Raw genomic sequence first — 8,145 nt, 5'->3', positions numbered from 1 at the left:
TACCACACAACGACGTTATTACAACTTATCCAAGTGACCACCAGAGACATTCTTCAAAGGACAGAGGACTCGGTTTGGCAACACATCTACCACGTCTTCCATCTACCACCAACCTACTGAAGCGCAGCTCAGAGTAAATATTTATTGCATTTTCCTTTTCCAAATGGGCGGTAATTTAGAATGCATAAGATACTGTATTTACGATGACACAGCTTCTTCCCTTTGTTCCTCAGTCTTCCCGCTCTTTCACTCAAACCCAGCCCCTTTTCTTTTGTGTAACAAGCTGTCATATCTGTTCCGCCCGCTAGAACGATTTCCTATAATGTAAAGAATTATCCAGGGATAATCCATTCTTTGTGTTTGTGAATTCTGTGTGATTAGTTAGGTATTTAGTAAATAAATAATTAAACCCAATTTGTATTGCTGATTCAAGTTGTTAGCCAGGGTTCTTGCAGATAACCAAGAATTTACAATTGACAGAATATGGGACTGAAGTAAGATGAAGATTAATGTTGACTGCTATGGATGTAAAATAATTACTAGTTCTTTAAGAGTTTATTCGGAAGATAACAGCTCTATAAATATTATTTTGTGGTGCCCGACTCTCTAGTTAATTACATTTACATGATTAGCTCAATCAGGTGATATTAATTACGGAGAAATTATTTTATAGAATAGCATGTTTTAGCAATTAATCCGGCATAGCCAAAGGCATGACAATTGTATAGCGGAGAAGGTACGGTGGGATTCGAAGTGGTCATTGATCTGTTTGTTAACTTGGCTTTCAAAGACCTTAGAAAGGCAGGGTAGAATAGATGAATGAAGCAGGTGTTAAACATGGGCTTTGCTACACAGAAAGCAGCAGTTGACCTCTCCATTGTCAACACTGATTAATTCAGTAGACATATCAATATCTTTGAAAATACCAAAAGTATCACTTTTAAAAACGATTTAATCTATTTTCTTATATTAGAGTCAACCTCTCTCCACTAGCCTTCGAATAGTTCCTGCAGTGAGGAGGATTCACCATCTTCATCGAATGTTTTCATAATTTATCTGCAGATAATCACCAAAAAAGGCCTACCCATATGCAAATTAGGGAGCCAAATGAACAGCTGTCTTACCCGAGTCACTAACGTCACTGTCTGGCAAGTACTGATGGACTTCATATCGGAAATACAAACAAGATCGTTAAATTGACTCGATGCGATACCGTGGATATATAACTCCAATGTGTGATTTAAAGAAAAGGAAATATGAGATGGACTTTATTCAGGTAGTTCAACAAATTTTAAATAAACTAGTCCAGCTGTTCGTTCATCAAAGCACAGTAAATAGCCTCCACTCTGCATATGAAACACGCCACGGTCCAACGATAACTTTTTGGCCAAAAATCTACTGGCCCTCACCAGCTGTCAGAGCAGTTTACAGATCACTGCATCTGTACATAGCCCATCTGTAAACAGCCCATCTATCTACCTCATCCCCATACTGGTATTTATCTATTTATCGTGCTCCTTTGCTCCCCAGTATCTGTATCTGCACATTCATCTTCTGCCGATCTACCATTCCAGTGTTTAATTGTTATATTTTAATTACTTCGCCACCATGGCCTATTTATTTCCTTAACTTACCTCATTTACACTCACTGTATATAGACTTTTTGTTTTCTTTTGTTCTACTGTATTATTGACTGTATGTTTTGTTTATTCCATGTGTAACTCTGTGTTGTTGTATGTGTCGAATTGCTACAGTTTATTTTGGCCAGGTCGCAGTTGTAAATGAGAACTTGTTCTCAAATAGCCTACCTGGTTAAATAAAGGTGAAATAAAAAATAAGATAAAAATTACAACTCTATTCAGCTATTAATGGTTTACATTTGGTTATCATTATATATATGTTTGGGTGTGTAATATAATTTAGCAATCCAAGTCAATACTCTATTCTTTAGAATTGCATTGTAACGGTAGGTGTGGTTTTGTAACGGTTACACCCAGACCAATAGTAGGTGTGGTTTTGTAACGGTTACACCCAGACCAATAGTAGGTGTGGTTTTGTAACGGTTACACCCAGACCAATAGCAGGTGTGGTTTTGTAATGGTTACAGCCAGACCAATAGCAGGTGTGGTTTTGTAATGGTTACACCCAGACCAATAGTAGGTGTGGTTTTGTAATGGTTACAGCCAGACCAATAGCAGGTGTGGTTTTGTAATGGTTACACCCAGACCAATAGCAGTTGTGGTTTTGTAACGGGTACAGCCAGACCAATAGTAGGTGTGGTTTTGTAACGGGTACAGCCAGACCAATAGTAGGTGTGGTTTTGTAACGGGTACAGCCAGACCAATAGTAGGTGTGGTTTTGTAACGGGTACAGCCAGACCAATAGCAGGTGTGGTTTTGTAATGGTTACACCCAGACCAATAGCAGGTGTGGTTTTGTAATGGTTACAGCCAGACCAATAGTAGGTGTGGTTTTGTAATGGTTACAGGGGCTCAGCTCCTTCATAGATTTTTCTTTGTACTTCTTCATTATCACCTTTTTCCTTGATAAAAAAAAGCTTTATTCCAATGCATTAGTTTTCTTTCCTGGATCAGATGATGATGGTTGACCAATATCACTAGACAACTGGCCTACAGCTAGACACCAATATCACTAGACAACTGGCCTACAGCTAGACACATATATCACTAGACAACTAGCCTACAGCTAGACACCAATATCACTAGACAACTAGCCTACAGATAGACGCCAATATCACTAGACACCAATATCACTAGACAACTAGCCTACAGCTAGACACCAATATCACTAGACACCAATATCACTAGACAACTAGCCTACAGCTAGACACCAATATCACTAGACAACTAGCCTACAGCTAGACACCAATATCACTAGACAACTAGCCTACAGCTAGACACCAATATCACTAGACACCAATATCACTAGACAACTAGCCTACAGCTAGACACCAATATCACTAGACACCAATATCACTAGACAACTGGCCTACAGCTAGACACCAATATCACTAGACAAGTAGCCTACAGCTTGATGCCAATATCAATAGACAAGTAGCCTACAGCTTGATGCCAATATCACTAGACACCAATATCACTAGACAACTAGCCTACAGCTAGACACCAATATTACTAGACAACAGGCCTACAGCTAGATGCCAATATCACTAGACAACAGGCCTACAGCTAGACACCAATATCACTAGACAACTAGCCTACAGCTAGACACCAATATCACTAGACAACAGGCCTACAGCTAGACGCCAATATCACTAGACAACTAGCCTACAGCTAGACACCAATATCACTAGACAACTAGCCTACAGCTAGACACCAATATCACTAGACAACTAGCCTACAGCTAGACACCAATATCACTAGACACCTAGCCTACAGCTAGACACCAATATCACTAGACACCTAGCCTACAGCTAGACACCAATATCACTAGACACCAATATCACTAGACAACTAGCCTACAGCTAGACACCAATATCACTAGACACCAATATCACTAGACACCAATATCACTAGACAACTAGCCTACAGCTAGACACAAATATCACTAGACACCAATATCACTAGACAACTAGCCTACAGCTAGACGCCAATATGACTAGACACCAATATCACTAGACACCAATATCACTAGACGCCAATATGACTAGACACCAATATCACTAGACAACTAGCCTACAGCTAGACACCAATATCACTAGACAACTAGCCTACAGCTAGACACCAATATCACTAGACAACTAGCCTACAGCTAGACACCAATATCACTAGACACCAATATCACTAGACACCAATATCACTAGACAACTAGCCTACAGCTAGACGCCAATATCACTAGACAACTAGCCTACAGCTAGACGCCAATATCACTAGACACCAATATCACTAGACAACTAGCCTACAGCTAGACGCCAATATCACTAGACACCAATATCACTAGACAACTAGCCTACAGCTAGACGCCAATATCACTAGACACCAATATCACTAGACAACTAGCCTACAGCTAGACACCAATATCACTAGACACCAATATCACTAGACAACTAGCCTACAGCTAGACACCAATATCACTAGACAACTAGCCTACAGCTAGACACCAATATCACTAGACACCAATATCACTAGACAACTAGCCTACAGCTAGACACCAATATCACTAGACAACTAGCCTACAGCTAGACACCAATATCACTAGACAACTAGCCTACAGCTAGACACCAATATCACTAGACAACTAGCCTACAGCTAGACGCCAATATCACTAGACAACTAGCCTACAGCTAGACACCAATATCACTAGACACCAATATCACTAGACACCAATATCACTAGACACTAATATCACTAGACAACTAGTCTACAGCTAGACACCAATATCACTAGACACCAATATCACTAGACACCAATATCACTAGACACTAATATCACTAGACACCAATATCACTAGACAACTAGCCTACAGCTAGACACCAATATCACTAGACAACTAGCCTACAGCTAGACACCAATATCACTAGACAACTAGCCTACAGCTAGACACCAATATCACTAGACAACTAGCCTACAGCTAGACACCAATATCACTAGACAACAATATCACTAGACAACTAGCCTACAGCTAGACACCAATATCACTAGACAACTAGCCTACAGCTAGACGCCAATATCACTAGACACCAATATCACTAGACACCAATATCACTAGACAACTAGCCTACAGCTAGACGCCAATATCACTAGACAACTAGCCTACAGCTAGACGCCAATATCACTAGACACCAATATCACTAGACACCAATATCACTAGACACTAATATCACTAGACAACTAGCCTACAGCTAGACGCCAATATCACTAGACACCAATATCACTAGACAACTAGCCTACAGCTAGACACCAATATCACTAGACAACTAGCCTACAGCTAGACGCCAATATCACTAGACAACTAGCCTACAGCTAGACGCCAATATCACTAGACAACTAGCATACAGCTAGACGCCAATATCAATAGACAAGTAGCCTACAGCTTGATGCCAATATCACTAGACACCAATATCACTAGACAACTAGCCTACAGCTAGACACCAATATCACTAGACAACTAGCCTACAGCTAGACACCAATATCACTAGACAACTAGCCTACAGCTAGACACCAATATCACTAGACAACTAGCCTACAGCTAGACACCAATATCACTAGACAACTAGCCTACAACTAGACACCAATATCACTAGACAACTGGCCTACAGCTAGACGCCAATATGACTAGACACGAATATCACTAGACAACTAACCTACAGCCAGATGCCAATATCACTAGACAACTAGACACCAATATCACTAGACAACTAGCCTACAGCTAGACACCAATATCAATAGACAACTAGCCTACAGCTAGACGCCAATATCACTAGACAACTAGCCTACAGCTAGACGCCAATATCAATAGACAAGTAGCCTACAGCTAGACGCCAATATCACTAGATAACTAGCCCACAGCTAGACACCAATATCACTAGACACCAATATCACTAGACACCAATATCACTAGACAACTAGCCTACAGCTAGACACCAATATCACTAGACAACTAGCCTACAGCTAGACACCAATATCACTAGATAACTAGCCCACAGCTAGACACCAATATCACTAGACACCAATATCACTAGACAACTAGCCTACAGATAGACACCAATATAACTAGACAACTAGCCTACAACTAGATGCCAATATCACTAGACAACTAGCCTACAGCTAGACACCAATATCACTAGACAACTGGCCTACAGCTAGACACCAATATCACTAGACAACTAGCCTACAGCTAGACACCAATATCACTAGACAACTAGCCTACAGCTAGACACCAATATCACTAGACAACTGGCCTACAGCTAGACACCAATATCACTAGATAACTAGCCCACAGCTAGACACCAATATCACTAGACAACTAGCCTACAGCTAGACACCAATATCACTAGATAACTAGCCCACAGCTAGACACCAATATCACTAGACACCAATATCACTAGACAACTAGCCTACAGCTAGACACCAATATCACTAGACAACTAGCCTACAACTAGATGCCAATATCACTAGACAACTAGCCTACAGCTAGACACCAATATCACTAGACAACTAGCCTACAGCTAGACACCAATATCACTAGACAACTGGCCTACAGCTAGACACCAATATCACTAGACAACTAGCCTACAGCTAGACCCCAATATCACTAGACACCAATATCACTAGACAACAGGCCTACAGCTAGACCCCAATATCACTAGACACCAATATCACTAGACAACTGGCCTACAGATAGACACCAATATCACTAAACACTAATATCACTAGACAACTAGCCTACAGCTAGACACCAATATCACTAGACAACTAGCCTACAGCTAGACACCAATATCACTAGACAACTAGCCTACAGCTAGACACCAATATCACCAGACAACTAGCCTACAGCTAGACACCAATATCACTAGACAACTAGCCTACAGCTAGACACCAATATCACTAGACACCAATATCACTAGACAACTAGCCTACAGCTAGACACCAATATCACTAGACACCAATATCACTAGACACCAATATCACTAGACACCTAGCCTACAGCTAGACACCAATATCACTAGACAACTAGCCTACAGCTAGACGCCAATATGACTAGACACCAATATCACTAGACACCAATATCACTAGACGCCAATATGACTAGACACCAATATCACTAGACAACTAACCTACTTCTAGACACCAATATCACTAGACAACTAGACACTAGACACCAATATCACTAGACAACTAGCCTACAGCTAGACAGCAATATCACTAGACACCAATATCACTAGACAATTAGACACCAATATCACTAGACAACTAGCCTACAGCTAGACACCAATATCACTAGACAACTAGACACTAATATCACTAGACACCAATATAACTAGACAACTAGCCTACAGCTAGACACCAATATCAATAGACACCAATATCACTAGACAACTAGCCTACAGCTAGACACCAATATCACTAGACAACTAGCCTACAGCTAGACACCAATATCACTAGACACCAATATCACTACACAACTAGCCTACAGCTAGACACCAATATCACTAGACAACTGGCCTACAGCTAGACACCAATATCACTAGACAACTGGCCTACAGCTAGACGCCAATATCACTAGACACCAATATCACTAGACAACTGGCCTACAGATAGACACCAATATCACTAGACACTAATATCACTAGACAACTAGCCTACAGCTAGACACCAATATCACTAGACACCAATATCACTAGACACCAATATCACTAGACAACTAGCCTACAGCTAGACACCAATATCACTAGACAACTAGCCTACAGCTAGACACCAATATCACTAGACAACTAGCCTACAGCTAGACACCAATATCACTAGACAACTAGCCTACAGCTAGACACCAATATCACTAGACAACTAGCCTACAGCTAGACACCAATATCACTAGACACCAATATCACTAGACACCAATATCACTAGACACTAATATCACTAGACAACTAGTCTACAGCTAGACACCAATATCACTAGACACCAATATCACTAGACACCAATATCACTAGACACTAATATCACTAGACACCAATATCACTAGACAACTAGCCTACAGCTAGACACCAATATCACTAGACAACTAGCCTACAGCTAGACACCAATATCACTAGACAACTAGCCTACAGCTAGACACCAATATCACTAGACAACTAGCCTACAGCTAGACACCAATATCACTAGACAACTGGCCTACAGCTAGACACCAATATCACTAGACAACTAGCCTACAGCTAGACACCAATATCACTAGACAACTAGCCTACAGCTAGACGCCAATATCACTAGACACCAATATCACTAGACACCAATATCACTAGACAACTAGCCTACAGCTAGACGCCAATATCACTAGACAACTAGCCTACAGCTAGACGCCAATATCACTAGACACCAATATCACTAGACACCAATATCACTAGACACTAATATCACTAGACAACTAGCCTACAGCTAGACGCCAATATCAC

Source organism: Oncorhynchus tshawytscha, linkage group LG28, assembly GCF_018296145.1.
Source record: "Oncorhynchus tshawytscha isolate Ot180627B linkage group LG28, Otsh_v2.0, whole genome shotgun sequence".
In the NCBI taxonomy this organism is placed as follows: Eukaryota; Metazoa; Chordata; class Actinopteri; order Salmoniformes; family Salmonidae; genus Oncorhynchus; species Oncorhynchus tshawytscha.
Note: the sequence above shows the minus strand (reverse complement) of the source record.